Raw genomic sequence first — 19532 nt, 5'->3', positions numbered from 1 at the left:
GAGAAAACCTATTCATTATGAAATTTTAGACCTTATAATTAATAGATTTTCTGAAAGACATGGCACAAACTGACCATTGATTTTCATTTATTCTTGCTTATATTTGGCTAACTAGATCTCATAGCAGGAGAATTATGATAATGAAAAATATGCCAACTTAAAGATAAATGCCAATTATCAAGTCTGTTAATTGAAATATAAATCAAAAATGCTGGAATGTTTTTCCTCTCGATTGCCCTTCTGTTTTATTTTTCCATCACTCCATATAGTGATCTCTAAAGCCTTCAATGCTGCCAGTAGCTTTTCCCTGAGCTTTCCAATACTACTCCTAACTTGTTTAGATCTTAATATTTTAAATGAATCCATTTATTTTAACTGGATGAAACTGAAACTTTGAAAGGAATAAATGTTTCCTGAACACTTACACGACAACTTGTCTTGTGACTCCCAGCCCACCACTCCAATGCAATGCAATACCTTCCCGCTTCAGGTGCCAAGTGATCACAGAATTCCACTTGATGTGACTTGGAAGAATCAAATAATTTTTGGTCTCAAAAGATACCTCAATGAAAATAGCATTCAACATTTTTCTTTCATAAATGATGAAACCAAAACTTGCTAAATATCTAAATATCTTAATCCAAGTCAGACACCTAAACAGAGATAAGTTTAAGATTCCCATATATTGTGCATCATATAATATATATTGGCTGAAATATGCATTAAAAAAACATAATCTTGTATAAAGGAAAGAGCCTGCACTTTTTATTTGGCTAGGCAAAAATTTTAACTCAAGAGTATTAAGATTTTGTTCAAATGTAGCATATGGAGGGGAAAAAAAATGCCTTGTGTAAGATTCCCCAGTCAGTATGGTCAGGAAAATCATTTTTAAAAGGAGTTTCAAACAAATTCCAGATAAATACCATTTAAATACTAAAAAAAAAAAATTTCATTTTAAAAGTAAAAAACAGAAATTGATTATTTTTAAATATCTAAATAAAAAATAAAGTATGACTTTCTAACTTTAAACTGAATAGGTAAAATAATAAAGTAAAAATAAATTCACTTAACCATACAAATATATTCTTAGGTTTTATAATATACATACAAACAAGATAAGAGAAACAAAAATAAAAAGGAAAAAATGATAATTACAAAGAATTAAAAATTAAGTTGTAAACCTGTAAAAAAAAGTTGGAAACATCTTACAGATATTCAATATCTTTAATGTAAAAAAAAAAAAAAAACAAAACCGAAACACTGAAATGAACTGTGACTCCTCAACTATACATATTGGGGCCTCCCCAGCGGCACAGCAGGTTGAGTGCCATGCTGTGAAGTTGTCTGCAGACTCTGCAGCACAGGTTTGATTCCCAGCCAGCCAAGGAGAAACTCACATGGCATGGCAGACCTCTCCTGCCTTGCCTGCTGCTTCCCTCAGCAGTGTCTTCGGTCCATCTGCCTGTTCTGCTTCCTGCTCTGTCTCTGGTGAATTCTCTCACCCCCCCATGCCTCTGACTGTACCCCAGTTCTTGTATAAATAAATAAATCTTTAAAAATATATATACATATTGAAGTCTTAACCACTATTAACTCAGAATGCAACTTTATTTTGGACACTGGGCCTTTACAGAGTTAATTTGATTAACTTTGCAGAGTTAATCAAATTAAAGTAAGATCATTTGGGTGTGCCTTAGTTCAATATTAATGGAATACTTACAAAAGGAGGAGTATAGCCACAGAGACACAGACACACAAAAATGCCTTATGAACATGTTAGCACAGGTTAGGGTAATACATCTACAAGCCAAGAAACACCAAAGATTGCCAACAAGCCACAGGAACTGAGGGGTATGACCTGGAATAGATTCTTCCTTCACAGGCCTCAGAAGGAACCCTCTTGCCAACATCTTGAATTCAGACTTGCAGCCTCCAGAACTAAGGCAATAATTTCTGCTATTTAAGCCACTCAGTCTCTGATTACTTTTTTAGGGCAGCCTTAGCAAATTATACAGGTCACAAAATCACAAATTGGCAAGGGACACAAGCAGATACATTTTGAAAATAGCCTACACAAATAATTATTAAATGGCTTAAACAATTAAAGTTTGATAATAATTTTATAATGCATACTTTAAGTAAGAATCTTTTTTATGAAATAAATTGGCCATTAAAATGCTAATATAAAATGTTCTGAAGTATATATGAGGGAACAGTTTTTCAATAGGAATCAAGAGCCCTCACTTTCTGAGTAGGTATTTAAAAAAAGTCCTCACTTTCTGACTAGGTATTTTCCATTTCTCTAAATGCCTTTAAGGAAATAGGCACATATAAACATTATTTAAAAGAGCAAATAACTCAAAATTTAAATGACCAAGATCAAGGAACCACTTAAAGAAATTCAAGTTCTCTATGAGGAGGATTAGCCTGTAGATCTAAAAATGCTATTAAATAAAACTCTCCATTCTTTTTCACTTTTATTCAGTAGTAAATAAAATTGTTTTTAATACTACTGGAAAAACTCATTTAATTAAAAAAACTCATTTTTGCATGTAAATTCACAATTATAAGCTTAGATACATAAAATTTTATTTGAAGAAAAGAAGTAGAGGTCATTTTTAAAAGTAAAAAGTCACTGTCTTGAATCCCATGGGATTATCTTATAGATAAGAAAGTCCCGGAGGCTTCCCAGTGAAATGGTAAAGCACATACACAAGAAAGAAAAAGAATCCAAATGAAAATTGTGCTATAGGACTCAGCGATCAAAACAGATAAACTCATGACATTCATGGCAACATGGATGGAGCCGGAAAGGATTATGCTAAGTGAAATAAGATAGGAGGAAAAGATAAATACTGGATAGTTTCACTTATATGGAATACAGAAAAAACAAACAAAGGGTAAAGAAAAAGAAGAAAACTTGCAAGCTGACCACAGATGTGAGGCATCCAGCAGGAGCGCGAGAGGGAGAGGGGTCAAAACAGGAAAAGGAAGAGGCCAGAATCCGTGGTGATGGGTCATGAGCCTGTGGTGGTAGGAAAACTACAGGGACTACATCTGAGGGGAGACATCAGATACTGCCCAGAAATGAACAACAATTTAAGAAAATAAATATTTAAAAAGTTTTTTTAAAAAAGGAAAGGCATGGTAGTTTCCAAAGCTTCCAAAACAAGTTACCATAAATTGAGACACTTTCAACAACAGAAAATTATTTTCTCATAGTTTCCTGAAACCAGACATTGGAAATCAAAGTTTTGTCAGAGCTATGCTCCTTCGAAGGAGGACGCTGTCCAGTTTTTGGTAGTTTCTGATTTTGTTGGTTTATGGCTGCATGAATCCAAACTCTGCTTTCTTGCTTGAATCTCTGTGTATCAATTCTTCTTATAGGGACATGACTTTTTTCATCTTAAAATTCTTTGTTAATTATAGGTGCACAAAGACCCTATTTCTAAATAGGGTCACATTCTGAAGTTCCCAGTGGACATGAATTTTGGTACTTTAAACACTGGAACTTTCAACCACTACAGAAGTGAAACAAGAAAAAAAAAAGTCATAATATTTTTAGCTATCTTTGGTTATGAGATTATGAATGATAGCAACTTTCATAGCTTCTTTATATCAATTAAAAGATTACAATTTTAATTTAAATAAGGAAGATCATGAGTTTTATGCTATTGCACCATAAACATGTCTAATAATTTGTATCACTCATCTAATGAAGCAGTTTGATGTTATAACAGGTTTAATTATATTTCTAAGCTGAGGGACAGATGATGCTGCCTTCATTGGGTCTGATGAGGGAGAGGGGCAGAGAAAGCACAGAACAAAGTGCTCGGAGACTGTGGTCAGAGCAGAGCCAGAGCTCTCTATGTCTTTCTTTTGAAAAAACTCAGTCTTGAACTCGGTGTCTAGGAGAAAGCCAAACTACCTAACTGTTGGCCAGTAGTGGAAAACCTGGGCAGGAAGGAATTGAAAATCTTTATTTTTTTAAACAGAATAAAAATCCAGTAATTTATGAATACTTAAATGATGACAAAGTAACCACAACCATATATTGAAATAAGGAGAGTCAATTAATTCTGGTGTTGGGAAAACTGGACAGCCACATGTAAAAGAATGAATTTGGATTACTTTCCTTTTTTAAAAATTAATTAATTATTTTTATTATTTTTTTTTATTTAAATATTTTATTTTATATAATTCTTACATCTTTTTTCATTTTTGCACAATGTATGCAACCCAAATGCCCCAAAATAGATGACTGGATCAAGATGATGTGGTACATATACACAATGGAATATTACTCCGCAATCAACAAAGATAAACACATGCAGTTTGCAGCAACATGGATGGAGCTAGAAGGGATCATGCTCAGCAATATTAGTCAGAAAGAAAAGGAAAAATACTGGATGGTCTCACTCATAGCAGGAATTTAGAAAACCTAAATAAGAGACCAGGAAAAAGACTAATCAAAACACAGTAAAAATCAAAATCAACAAGCAACTATAAACCAGAGACACACAAGATGGGGGAGGTGAGGGACGGGGAAAGGAAGGACTGGAGTCAAAATAAGGGGAGGGGTGCAATTGTATGGGGAATAAAACCAAAGTGGAATTGAAAATCTTTACATAGTTGATAAGAATTTTGTGTTACAGTGAAATACTATGCAGCAGGGTCAAATCTGGTCCACTGCCTACAGTCATAAAGTTGTACTAACACAAACACACAAAGCTGGTTCAAAGACCATTTGAGAAGCTCAATGTTAATAGGCAATGTTAAGATAAAATTGAGGATTAGCTACCACCAAAATTTATCTGCATCTCTGTAAGATAAAAACCTTGAATTTCAAATGCAATTTCACTAAAGCTCAGCTCTTTCATCAACAGTACAATAAATTATATATTCCTCACACCTACATACAATTAGAAAAATAAGTTGCAAAATAAAAAGAAAATAACTTTTAAAAAGTACAAATATTTAATTGTGTACTGATAACTTCAAGTTAGCTTTAATTAGAGTATCAGGAAATAATAACTCATAAAAGAGTGAAGAAATAAGACTGAAAGTATTTATCATTCATTTTAAAAATAATGACCCCATATATAATTTTAGTAACAAGGCTTTTATGTGATTCTTATATTAGACTGAAACTTGAGAATATTTTGAATATAAATGTATTATGAATCATTAATTCTATTCAATAGAACTAAATTCAAACACATTTACATGTCAGCTTTTTTTTTTGGTTTAAATAGTTCAATTATAACTGAAATTAAATGCCATCCAAATAATTTCTGAATCAATTAACTGTTTACAAAAAAAAAACATTAACAGAATTATATGCACAGCATCCTTTTGTTGTTTTTTGCATATATGTGTATGTAATTTATATATACACATATAACAATACATATATATAGTTTTAATATAAATATATATAAATGACAGGTATAATTTTTAAAATAGATGAGAGGATGATTATAGATGAGACAGAATTTTGAAACTTGCAGTTTTCTGAACTCAATAAACTCAAGTAGAAAATATATTTTTTTAACAATGCACAGTAGCCATGAAAAGTTTCCAAAATAATCTTAAATATATACATGTCTTTTACTAAAGGCTAAAAGAACATTCTCATATGAAAATTGTTGGACTCTTGCTCCCCAAAGAGTATTTCCATGTGATTTTTTAATAGAAAATCTCTCTGGCTCTATTACAATTATGTCCACCCACAATACCAATTTTATATACCAAATCAGGGCAGCATATGCATCAGTTGTCCCTTAGGCACTTAAATATCAAGTATGAATCATACAAAGAGATCCAGATAGAAGACAAAAAAAATTTCAAAAAAAAAAAAAAAACCTAACTCACTGGAATACATCAAAAACATTTTAAAACTTCTAAATATTAACTATTCCATTTAGATGAAACCAAGCAATAATTGCGTACCCTCTCTGAGTATAGTATTTTGCTGGATGCTTTCTGAGAAACCAAAGTCAAACTTTTAGAATTATCAGGTCCCCCTACCGGAAAATTCCCTCAGCCTAAAAGAATTGCTAATCGCACTATTTTCTCCATATACCAAGTAGAAATTTATGTTTGGTTTTTTGTTGATTCATAATCTGAGAGAACCCTACTGTTATGTCAGGACTAATGCATTATCAAGGCTGACATCAAAAAACAATAAGCAAAGGACATTCACTCTCTGAGTAAATAATTACAGAGTATCTACAAGGTGCCAGACACTTTAATTGAGGCCAACCCCATTAAGTCCTCTACTTAAAGATGCTGGCTATGGTATTGGAGATGAAAGTCTATTTATATGAAACTATTTTAATAATGTAAAAGAAGGGCGTACATAACCAAGTACAGTTGGTAATCTGCTACTAAAACATTGGAGCAATCCTTGGCATCTCTATTTTTCTCATATTTCATATTTGATCCACCAAAAAATACTTCATGTTCTTCCTTCAAAATATCTAAAATTCAATTGTCTATCATGACCGCTCTTCTCTGAGCTGCAACCTATTTTTTAGCCAGGTTATGGCAGGAAGCACAGATATAGTTATCTCAATCTCCTTTGCTTTCCTATAGCCTATTCTCAACACAACAATGAGAGTGAGCTGTGTAAGATACAAACTGAGTCATATTAACACCTCTAATGAGAACTTTCCAACAATCCCTGTTTCCTTTACAGTCAAAGTCTATATTTTACAATGATCTACAAAGCCCTACTTGACCTGGCCCTGGCCACCTCTCTGACTCACCTGCTGGGGTTATCCCTTCCCCAGTCCCCATGACTAGACCAGTCATTCTAGACTGTTATTTTTCAAATATGACAAACCTACTTGTCACATCAACAATATTTGTTTCCTCTGCCTTGAATGCTCTTCAATAAGAATACAAGAATGTCTCCCTGTATAACTTTCACCCATATCTTAATTAAACATCAACTTACTAGAGATAATCTCACTATCATATATAAAATAGTATTACATAAAATATTTTATGTAGTATATATTATATACTATCATATACTTCTGCTCCTTTCTACCTTGTGTTATTTGTTGTTCTTCATAGACATTAATCATCTCTGGCTGTACTACGTATTGACTTGTGTTTCCTTCTTTGTGGTTTAAAAAAAGTGAATGAAGAGGAAAGAACATTCTGGGCAGAGGAAGTACAAGGACTTCTAGTCAACACAGCACTGGTCCTGTGTTTTGAGCCAGAGTGTGTGTGTGTGTGTGTGTGTGTATGTATGATATAGAATAGCTATAGAATAGCTATAGAATATATATATATATATATATATATATATTCTGTGTGTGTATGGGTGTGTAGACAGAGAAAGAGAGAGGCTTTTAGGGAAGGAGACAATTAAGGTAGGCAAAAGAAAGAGGAGGGAGGCAGTTAAATGAAAAGATGAGCAAAATGAGGTATGGTAAGAAGTTTGACTTGCATTCTACTCTCTCATTCACAAGATATGAATGGTGTTAATGAAACATCCTTTTTCTGTATGGTGTATTGTAGTGAGTGTACTGATATTTTCTGGCACTCTATCCACTTTCTGCCTTTTCCTGAAAGGTTTACCTTTAGAAACAATATCATTAGATACTTTGGCTTTCTAGATTCCCAATGGATTTGGCCAATTGAAGAATTCAGACTATGTAAGGAGGGAAAAAGTGGGGTTACTTTTCCCTCCAACAACATACCTGCTGAGCTGAGGATTGACATCCCCCAAGGTATTCTATCAAAGACCTTAGCCATTGTTAGGATGCCCGCTCCTACAGTCATTGTCCATGCTATATTCTAACAACCACTCCCTTGCTCTTTGTAACTTTGGGCTGGTCCAGACATGTTTTATGATCCCTTGTTGATAAGTCAGAAAGGAGTTAGAAAGCAACTATGACAGTCCAGAAGTGAGGTGGTTTGGGTTAACATGGATTCAGCAAAGATATAGAAAAATATGAGACATATCTTGGAGGAAGAATTGGATACCTTTACCATTGACCTGTCACTAGAATATAAGAAGAAGGAATAGATAAGAACTATATGTGTACCTGAAGTTCTGGTACACATGGAGTTATGTTTAAACAAAATGGGCAGATGATCTGAATATGCACCATTATTTACAATAGTCAAGAATTGGAAACAACTGAAGTGCCCACTGTAGGATGAATGGATAAAGATGTGGTATATATAAAAAATGGAATAATACTCAACAATTAAAAAGGATGAAATCTTGGCATTTGCAACAGAATGGATGGAACTTAAAATATTATGTATAGCAAAGTAATTTCTATGAATACCATATGATTTCATGTATATGAGGTAAAGAAATAACATTAACAAAATAAAACCCTTTGTTTAGAAGAACAAAAACAATGGTTACCAGAGGGGAAGGAGGGAAAAGTGTAAGTAAATCAGACAAAAAGGTGTCAACTGTGTGGCGGAGAACAGAAATTAGACCTTTGGTGGTGATCATAATATAGTATCTACAGAACACAAATTATAATTCTGGACACATAAAACCCATATAATGTTATAAAACAATGTTTCTTCAAAAATTTTTTATTTAAAGCAAAATTTTTTAAAAGTTAACAAAGAGAGAAAGAGAAAAATCAGGATGGTGGAGAATAGTATGGAGGAAGGAAATATCAAGAGGACATATGGGCAAGCAGAACTGAAGTTGCTTCCTTCTATGGTACAGACTAAATTGGGAGGTTGGATGCCAGGAAAGACATGAGGGCTAGATGAATATATGAAATTAGTGTACATAGAAATGGTGCTTAATATCAGCTAACTGGATAAGGATATACATAGAAGCATAGATTTAAATGAAAAAAAAAATCCAGTGTATAGCCTTCCCAAAGGTGGAAACTTGAACATTTAGGAATTTGGCTCATAAAGAGGAATCAGCAAAGATGGCTGACATGTGCAATGTAGTACTATATGAGGGGGTAGGCTGGAGAGAATTAGAGTATAGTTTTTCATTAGCAGGAAATCATGAATATTGAGATTAAGAACAATTTTAGTTTAAGCAGTTTAAGGAATAGAAGTTAAACTAAACAAAGAGATTTTGATTTGTGTCCATGCTAGGGTATTAGACATCTATTCAGTAGATAAAACATCACCTAGCAATAAAACATTCCTTTGTCTTTTTTAATTAATTAACCAATTAATCACAGCCAAGTATATATTTTTCTTGGACCCATTTAAGTAGGATTGTGCTACTCCCCAGCAGATTTTAATCAATGGCTTGCCCAACCACTGTTTGCTTATAATTATCTATTATTACAATATAGTAATTTAATTAAATGGCAAACTACAAGCAGAATAACAGTAGCAACTGCAAAACAAATTAGATAATCAAGATGTTATGACAATGAATACACTGTCATCAATAATTCTACTTATAAAGTTTTGAATATATACAAAGATGCTTATTTTTCCATTGTTTAACTTTAAAAGCCACTGTTATAAATATAAATTTATAAAACTATACCAGTTTTATGTTTTCTTTCATTGATGGGTTTCATATTTTGATTAGAAAAAGAATTTCATTGTTATAAGGTGAATATACAAATCATTTTGGAAACCTAGTACATATTTTCTTCAAAACTCCTTTCTTTTTTTAAAAAAAAGAAAATGAAGATGAAAGGAGGGACAACTTTCATAGCTGACTATGGAAGGGAAGAAAAAAGAAGAGCAATAGTTTGAGACTGTAAAGGTATTAATGCTAAGGGTTAAGTTTTGTGGGTGTTCATTAAATTTTATTAATTATCATTATACAAAAAATACAAAATAAAATGTTTTTTTAAAAAAATCTTTTTTTGAAATTATGTTACATTAGTCCAAATAACTTTTTTTTTTAAATATTAGTACTTTCATGGCTTCTGTTGCAAATGTAACAAGCACTAATAAATAACATGGTCCTATTTCAGAATTAAGATAAAATTTAACTGTATTGTCAAGAAACGCCTGGTTAAAAAACCTTTTTTTATTTTTTTTTTGAGTTGTAGAATTCATTTTTAACTGGCTTATACTATAAATATAAGACTTTATTCCTAATAATCCTGTTTTACAGGTTATTTTAAAAGTGACATTCTTCAAAGTTATGCACATAAAAATAACTATATATATATATAATCATTTGTGGGCTAGCTCTAATTTTTCCTTTCCATATTTTAAGACATTTTGATGTGCCAACTGCCTCAGTATTTTAAAATATCAAACAAAATTAGATTGCAAACTAACTGATTAAGAATTTTTATCTAAATGAAAATGAATGCTTTGCGTCAAGACATGGACAGATGGTTAATGTAGTAATTAATTGAAATATGAATTTTACACTTAGAAACACTGGTTCTTATACTCAGATAAACAAAATCCAAACATAGGCCCTTTTTATTAAAAGATACCTGCTTTTCTCAAATTTCCTACCCAACTTCAAAAATCATCTTTAAATAAAGTAGAATTTATACAGATTAAAAGTGACTGACTCCAACTGGTATAAATTATTGTATTCAAAATAGGACACTGAAGTGGAACAATCCAACTCTCAGAACAAGAACAAAGTATCAAGATTTAACACTAAGATTTACCCACTCACTCTTTGAAAAGTCAAATTTTGCTTATGTTACTTTCTTTATGAAAATAAATGGGAAACTGCTTCTTTCTATTTCAGGGATAGTTTTTTTGAGAAAGGAGGCTATTTTTTTTGACTTGTCAAACCTATGGAAATGAGAAATAGAAGTACAGCTTAAAGTAGTAAGATATATTATTACATATATTTGAATAAATACTTCCTTAGAAGATCCAATCTTGATAGATTGTTCACCTTAGGGTTTAATAAGGTGTCAGATTTTTGCATTATGGGTTTGGTTTTTCTATGGAGAAAAAAGCAATAAATGGATGTTGCTTGATATAAATAGAAACCATGTGAATAACTGTTAGCATAGTAACTATTGTTTTTGAGCAGTTCATTAACTTGCATACAAGTTGTGAGTTTCCAATTTGGTATCACTCCAGTAACAGAACTTGGAAATGACATTGTACCTGGTATCAATAGTCCATTCTTTGAATGTAAATGTAACTTTATTTTTGTCTTCCACTATTTAAAATGTATTCAGTGGAGAAAGTTTTCTCTGCTGGAGAAAAAATAACTGGCAGAATTTATGATTTTTCTGGTGACTTGGAGGTAATAGAAAATCTTATGGTGACTTTAAGTTGTAAACAACCTTGACTCAGGAATTACATTGTCGAGACTAATATATTAAACAATATTTCAATCTGTATTCAAAAATATGATTTTTTTTTTTCATCCTACCAGCTAGTTTCTGCAAGGAGGCAGGCTGCTTGGCTCCAGAGGAGGGTTGTAGAGTATGTCCGTTCTCCTTTTTTTGCTTTTAAATTTTTTTAACCTGACATTAATTAAATATACAGAAATGTTACTAAACAATAAAAAAAAAATCCCTATGCCTGTTACTCAGGTTTTACAAAAGCTAAAATGAATATATTACTGTACCTGTTTTATTCCTTTACCTATTGATCTATAACTTTTCCTGGAGCTATTTGAGAATAACTTGTACCATTATACCTTTTTATTCTAAATGCATTAATGAATATTTCCTAAAAACAGTTGTTCTCATATAACTTCCTTATGATTTTCAAAATCAAGATATTTTGATATGTCAATATGACATAATCTATAGTCCATATTCTGATTTTGCTAGTTGTCCAATAACATCTTTCATAGCAAAAGAGAATCTCATGCACTCATTATGTTCTGCTGTCATGTTGCTTTACTTTTCTAAAATAATCTCAACCCAATCCTCAGATATTCAGTGTGTTTCAAGACACAGACAGTAATTTTGTAGAATGAACTTCAATTTGAGTTCATCTGATGTTTCCTTGTGAATATTCAGGTTCTTGTCTGGTGCCTAAGTGCACAGAATTCTGATTTGCCCCATTACTGATGATGCTAACTTTGATCACTGGGTTAAGGTGGCATTTGCCAAGGGTCTTCATTATCATTTTATTGCTTTTCCTTTTGTATCTAATAAGTAACTTGTAGAAGATACTTTGAGGTTATGTAAATACCTGTTAACCTTTAAACTTTCAACCTAGTTTTACCATTCACTAATAATGTTGACTGCAGAAATTATTGTCATGATGCTTGCTAGGTGGTGATTTTAAATTCCATCATTTCTTTCACAGCTATTATTTGACTCTTTTCTAAAAGAAAGCATTTTTTTTCTCTTTCTTTAGTTATTTTGAAGCAGGTATTTCTAATTTGACAAGTAGGAATCCCCTGAAACGGAACTGTCATATCTTCCTCATTTTAAAAAATATTTTGTTACATTCTAGAAAATCAAAATATTCCAAGTTCAAAATGATCTTTCAATTAGCTAGCACTGGAATCAGCCTTTTCTGCAAATATGCTTAGTTCTTTTTAATGAAAAAGATGTTTTGAAATCAAGGTCTGAGACCAAGGTGAGATGTGCTCAGTACTGCTTGAGTGGCATTGTTTCTAGATCTTCTCAGCAGCAAAGAGAACACACACACAAGCACACAGAAGATGCAGGCACACACCCATATCCAGTTCGATGTTTCTCCATCTTAGAAAAAAAAATAATAGATTTTGATATCTCCAGTTTTAATCTACCACTATAGGGTCCATTCTATCTCTGCCTTTTCATATTTGTAAGTACTTTTGCCAACAGTGAGAAACCTGTCTTTTACATCCACAATATATCTGGGTCACAACTACTAAATTTGTATGACAGTTCAAAAGCAGCCATAGACAAGAAATAAATGGATGGGTATGTCTGTGTTCTAGGGAAACTTTAGTTCCATTCCAGATACTGAAATTCAAATTTTATAAAATATTCATGTATCACAAAAGATTATTCTTCTTTAGATTTGCTTCTAAACACTATGAGTATAAGGGAGTAAAAGGGAGTCACCACGATGGTGACATAGGTCATTCCTGACTTTGCTTCTCTCACAAGAACAACTACTGAAGAGCAAGACACCACCAAGAGAAATATAAAACTGCATGGGGTGAGGCTGAAGCACTCCCTGCACCACAGAGACAAGACATTGTATTAGCAGGGAGGGAAAGTGGAATAACTACATGATACCCACATTGCTCCTTCCCCTAAGGAAGCACCACACAGAACAGTCTCCTCCCCCAGCCTCAGTTTCCTCCCCTGAGCCTCGTTTCTGTTAGGGGGAAAAAAGAGAATCCTGGGGGACATCCATCCCGCTCCAGTATTGAGGGTTGCATTGTGGGAGCCCCTACTATGCTCTTGTACCTTGAGCACTGCAGAAGAATCTGTAGGGCTCAATCCTAGAGAATCAGTGATGAAGAAGGGGGACATATTTTGCAAAAATCACCACACACGCTATGTTTGCAGACTGATTTCACATCTGCAGTGCCCAAGCCGTAGTCCTAACCTGTGATTTAGCTCATTTGCAGAACCAAGCCAGGGTGCACTCTCACCAAGAAACTTGGTAGAATGTACATATTCCTCTTTTGGATTCTCAAGGGCAGAGTTTTCTAGCCAGACAGTCTGGTTTGGCTGCATCCAAGAATGGTGCTGAGTCACTGCCCCCACCGACTAAGGGAGTAACTTCCAGCGCCATATGACCAAGAGGACTTTTGACAACTCAAAAAAAGCTATGCCACCCAGCCCTGCTCAAGCAGAGAAGCTGATGAGCAGAGCTGATCACCTCCAGAATAAAGCCAGTACTGTGTATACAGGGTTCCTGTGTTATGTACTGACAGTGGAATACTTCAGTGCAAAGGCTAAAGGGAGCACCTGGTCTCTCCCAATCAGAAAGCATTTTTGGGGAAATTGAGAGAAGCCTGAGGTGACCTCTCTCCTTCCTAACCAGGCTGGAATTGTGGAGTAGAGGCCCACTTGCGTGATACCCACCCCATTTGACTGGAATAAATGGCAGGAACATGTGAAGCTGTGTGGCCTAGTGGCTCTGGAGCTAAGAGTATACATACAAAGTCAAGTTTGCAAAGCAAAGTCAGTGGTCCTGTTCAGCTAGGGACTTGGGCTTGGATTAAGAAAAACAAAGAAACTGGGGCTCCCTGGTGGCGCAACAGTTGAGCAATGGGTTGCGAAGCTGCCCGCAGCCTCTGCAGGGCCGGTTTGATCCCCGGTTGCTCCCCGGCCACCGGAGGAGGGTCCCACATGGTGCGCAGACCTCTCCTGCTGCCCACTGCTCCCCTCAGCAGTGTACTTCTGTCCTTGTGCCTGCTCTGCTCCCCGCTCTGGCTCTGGTGAATTCTCTCACCCTCCCGTACTTCTGACTGTACCCAGTACTTGTATAAATAAATAAATAAATCTTAAAAAAAGAAAAACAAAGAAAGTTACTGATTTTAGAATTGCTCCTACAATTGCACTCAGGCATGGAATCTAATTTGTAGGCCTCCTTATCACTGAATACAATTTTCAGCATGTCTTGCCAGACAATTAACACACTGGAAGCTGGATAGTCTATTCAATAGCGTTACTTTTAGTAGCACATGAATAGGGAGCACAGCACATGGCTTACCCCATCTGCTATGTAAAAATGGTAGCCTTACCTGAGTAGGGAGTTCATTGCACACTCATGCCTGACTTGGGTCCCAAACAGTCAACTACATAAGTCCTGTGTCTTAGCCCTTTGCCCTGCCAAAGATGGGAAGCTAATTCATAGCACTAGCTACTACTGAATCTATCAATAGTACCTAGTCCCACCCTTCTATTTAACCTGACCAGAGAATTCAGGCAACCACAGAGCACACACTATAGCCTCACTTGATTAGTAAACCAAGTCAGCAGGCCTGGCTAACTGTTCTCGGTCAATGGCACATCACCCACCACCATTCTTAGAGCTTTAACATTGCCTTACCCCAAAATAGACCAACCTGTCTCAGGACATTATTATTAAGCACATCAGAAGACCAGCCAGCACTGACTGATATAGACTATCCCTGTTAAATCAAACCAGTAAAAACCGAGCCCAATTTCAAAAGTACAGATAGAAACATAAGGAAGTAAAGATTTCAAAAAACAGGTAAATATGACATCGCCAAAGGAAATTAGCAAAACTCAAATAAAAAACCTCAAAGAAACAGAGATCTATGAACTACTTGGCAAATAATTCAGAATAATTATCTTAAAGAAATTAAGTGAACTGTATATAATTATAGGGAACTGTAATAAAACACAAGAAAATTAAATGAAACTGGGAAAATCATGCTCGGACAAAATGACAAGTTTGACCAAAAAATAGTAATCATCAAAAGAAAAAATACCAACAGAAATACTTGAGTTGAAAAATATAACAAATTGGGCCTCCCCTGGTGGTGCAGGCAGTTGAGTGCCATGCTGTGAAGCTGTCCGCAGCCTTGACAGTGCCGGTTCGATCCCGGCCAGCCGGTGCGGGTCCCTCATGGCGTGGCAGACCTCTCCTGTCTTGCCCGCTGCTCCCCTCAGCAGTGTATTTCGTCAGTCTGCCTGTTCTGTTCCCCACTCTGTCTCTGGTGAAACTTCTCACCCTCCCGTGAATTTGGCTTGTACCTCGGTTCTTATATAAATAAATAGATAGATAAACAAATAATCAATTAAGTTAAAAAAAAAAAGAAAAATATAACAAATGAACTGAGGAATCCAAGAATTTCAAAAGTACCCTTGATCATAGAGAAGAATCAGTGGCATGGAGAAGAGCACATTTGGAATTATGCAGAAGATAAAAAAGAAAAATAATAATAAAAAGGAGTAAATAAAGCTAACAGAAATTATGGAACACAGTGAAAAGAAACAATATTGGCATAATGTGAATTCCAACTTTAGATGAGAAAGAGAAAGGGTCAATAAGTGTATTTTTAGCAATAATAGCTCAAAAATTCCTGAACCACGGGAGAAAAATGGACAGTCTGATACATGAGGCACTAAAGGCCCTCCTAGCTTAAACTTGAATAGGACTACACTGAGACACAATATAATTACATCATCAAAAGTATAACACAAACAAGGAATATTAAGAACAGCAAGAGAAGTTACATATAATGTAACCCCTACAAGTCTAATGGCAGATTTCTCAGTGGAAACTTTTCAGTCCAAAAAAGAATGGGATGATATTTTTAAAATGTTGAAGAAAAAGAACTGTCAACCAGTAATTCTATACCTGCAAGGACATTCTTAGGAAACCAAGATGGGATACTTTTCGGAACAACAAAACCTGAGGGAGCTCTGTACCCCCAGACCTGCCTTAAAAGAAATATTAAGAGATTTTGTTGAATAGAAGTCAAGAATGTTAATTATTAGCATAAAAACAAAAAAGTTAGCATAAATTTCACTGCCAATCATCCCATGAGGGAGGAAAAGAACATGAAAAAGAAGTAAAAGCATACTAACAACAAGACATGAAAATCAGAAAACGTCAGCAGGATGGAAAACAGACTAGAGGTTTCTCAAAATATTAAACATAGATATACCATACAATCCAGGTATTCTATTTCTAGGAATCTGCCAAAGATGCAAAACACTAATTTAAAGGGATAAATACACTCCTAATGGTTTCTTATGTTATACAAACATAAATATTCTGATTTAGTATGATTTGGTATTTTTTTTTTTTGAGGGGGAAGGTCTGGGAATGCTGGGGACTGCTTAAAAAATTCCCATGTACTGGGAGAACATTTTTGCACACAACACTAATGATAAAGGACTGATCACAAAAATCTGCAAAGAGCTGATGAGACTCAACAACAAAGAAAATAATCCCGTCAAAAAATGGGCAGAAGAGCTAAAAAGAAACTTCTCTGAAGAGGAAATGCAAATGGCCAACAGGCATATGAAAAAATGTTCAACATCACTTGTAATCAGGGAAATGCAAATCAAAATTACCATGAGATACCATCTTACACCAGTGAGAATGGCACATATTAAAAAAACTAGCAACAACAAATGTTGGCGAGGGTGTGGAGAAAAAGGAACTCTTCTGCACTGTTGGTGGGAGTGCAAACTGGTCCAACCACTATGGAGAGCTGTGTGGAGATTTCTGGACCTATTAAACATAGAGCTTCCATATGATCCAGCAATTCCACTCCTAGGTATTTACCCAAAGGACACAGAAACATCAATTCCAAAGAACACCTGCACCCCTATGTTTATAGCAGCACTATTTACAATAGCTAAGCTTTGGAAACAGCCCAAATGCCCAAAAATAGATGACTGGATCAAGAAGATGTGGTACATATATACCATGGAATATTACTCAGCATTCAAAAAAGATAAACACATGCAATTTGCAGCAACATGGATGGCGCTGGAAGGGATCATGCTCAGCGAAATAAGCCAAAAAGAAAAATACCGGATGGTCTCACTCATAGCAGGAATCTAGAAAACTTAAATAAGGGACCAGAAAAATGAATAAGTATAAGAAAGTGAAAATCAAAATCAACAAAAAACTATGAACCAGAGACACTTTTTGGGGGGTGAAGGGCAGGAGGGGAGAGATTGGTGTCAGAATGGGGGGTTTCAATTGTATGGGGAATATAAAAATAAAATTTATTATTTAAAAAAATAAATTAAAAAAAAATTTCCCATGTAAATTAATGGCAATAGGGTTAGCAGACCCAAAAATTACCTCCAAAGTCATATTAAGCAAGAATGTCCTACATACCTATATGAAATAGCCAGGGGAAACTGTGGTTACATTGGACAAAATAGAGTTTAAAATATAAAAGAGATAAAGAAGATCATTATATAATGATGAAGGAGTCAATACATCAAGAAGGTATATAGTAATTGTAAATATTTGTATATCCAAGTGTGTGCAATTAAATATACATAAATACACACTGGAATGTTATTAAGCCATTACAACAAAAATAAGGGAATCCTCCCATTTGTTACAACATGGATGGATCTTGAAGTCATTATGCAAAATGAAATAAATCAGACAGATAAAGACTATATGATCTCATTCTATGTGGAATTTAAAACAAAGCAAAACAAAATCCAAACTCACAAAAAACAAGAAATCAAAGGTATGGTTACTGGGGTGGAGGGAGGCTGAATTAGAGGAAGGCAGTCATAACTTCTAGTTATGAGATAAATAAATACTAGGAAGGTATTGTAGACCATGATGAACATTATTGCTAACACTGCTCTGTGATATAAAGAAAAGTTAAGATAGTGAATCCTAAGAGTTCTCATCACGAGGAGAAAACTTTTCTTCTTTCTTTTTATTCTAACGATATGAGAAGATAAATGTTCTGAACCTCTGTGGTAATCATTTAAAAGTATCTGAAGTTCATGCTTTATGTTTTAAATTTATACAGTGATGCACATCAATTATTTCTCAACAAAATTGGGAGTTATAAAAATATTTTATATAATTTTTATCATATAAAAATAGAAAAAGTAGCTAGAAACCAAGAGTACATATTGTAAAATGTCATTTACATGAATTGTCTAAAAAAAAAGAGACAACTAGACTAAGAAAGTAGGTCAGTGATTACCTAGGGCTAGGGGTGTGAATGGAATTAACAGTAAATTGAATAAGGGAATTTTGTGACTCAATGTCAGTGTCCTTAAACAGCACTGTGGTGATGATTGTGAAGTATTAATTTACTAAACCTCATCAAATAGTTCACTTACAATGCGTGAATAACATGTTAAGTAAACAATACTTGTTTCTTTTTTTTTAATTGGATACTGTTGAAGAAAATAAAAAAAAGCAAGCAATAGATTGAATGAAAACATTTGCAAGATATCTGATAAATTACTTGTATCCAGCACATATAAAGGAGTCTTGTAACTCAACAAGAAGATGGACAGCATAATAAAACATGAAATCAAGACACTTTAACAGGGCTCCCTGATGGTGCAAGGGGTTAAGTCTCAGCATTATCAAGCTATCAGCAACCACTGCAGCAAGAGTTAGATCCCTGGCCAGGGAGCTACCCACATGGTGCCACAGACCTCTTCTAATGCCCATTGCTCCCCTCAGCAGTGGATATCAATAGATCTGTCTGTTCTGCTCCCCACTCTGTCTCTGGTGAATCCTCTAAGCCCTCAAGCCCCCATTCCGCACCTCAGGCCTATACCCTAGCTGTTGTATGCATTAATAAAAAATAAATCTTTTAAAAAAAGACATTTTGCCAAAGATGACATATAAGTGATCAGTTAGGAAAGGATGTTTAATATCATTATGGAAATATATATTAAAAGCATAATGATGTACCATTACACACTTTCAAACTGCTAAAATCAAAATGATGGACGTTCCCAAGTGTTGGAGAGAATGTGGAGATACTTGAACTTTAGTTCATTACAGATGGGATTGCAAAATGCAACAGCCCCTTTAAAGAATAATTAGTCTTATTTTTATGAAGCTAAAAATATATTACCCTATGACCAACAAACTTACTCATGATTATTTATCCAATGAAGTGTAAAAAAATTGTCCTCACACAAGAGTGTACTTATACAAACAGCTTTACTCATAATAAAACA

This window comes from Talpa occidentalis, unplaced genomic scaffold, assembly GCF_014898055.3.
Source record: "Talpa occidentalis isolate TD23 unplaced genomic scaffold, MPIMG_talOcc4v2.1 talOcc4.2, whole genome shotgun sequence".
NCBI lineage: Eukaryota > Metazoa > Chordata > Mammalia > Eulipotyphla > Talpidae > Talpa > Talpa occidentalis.
Note: the sequence above shows the minus strand (reverse complement) of the source record.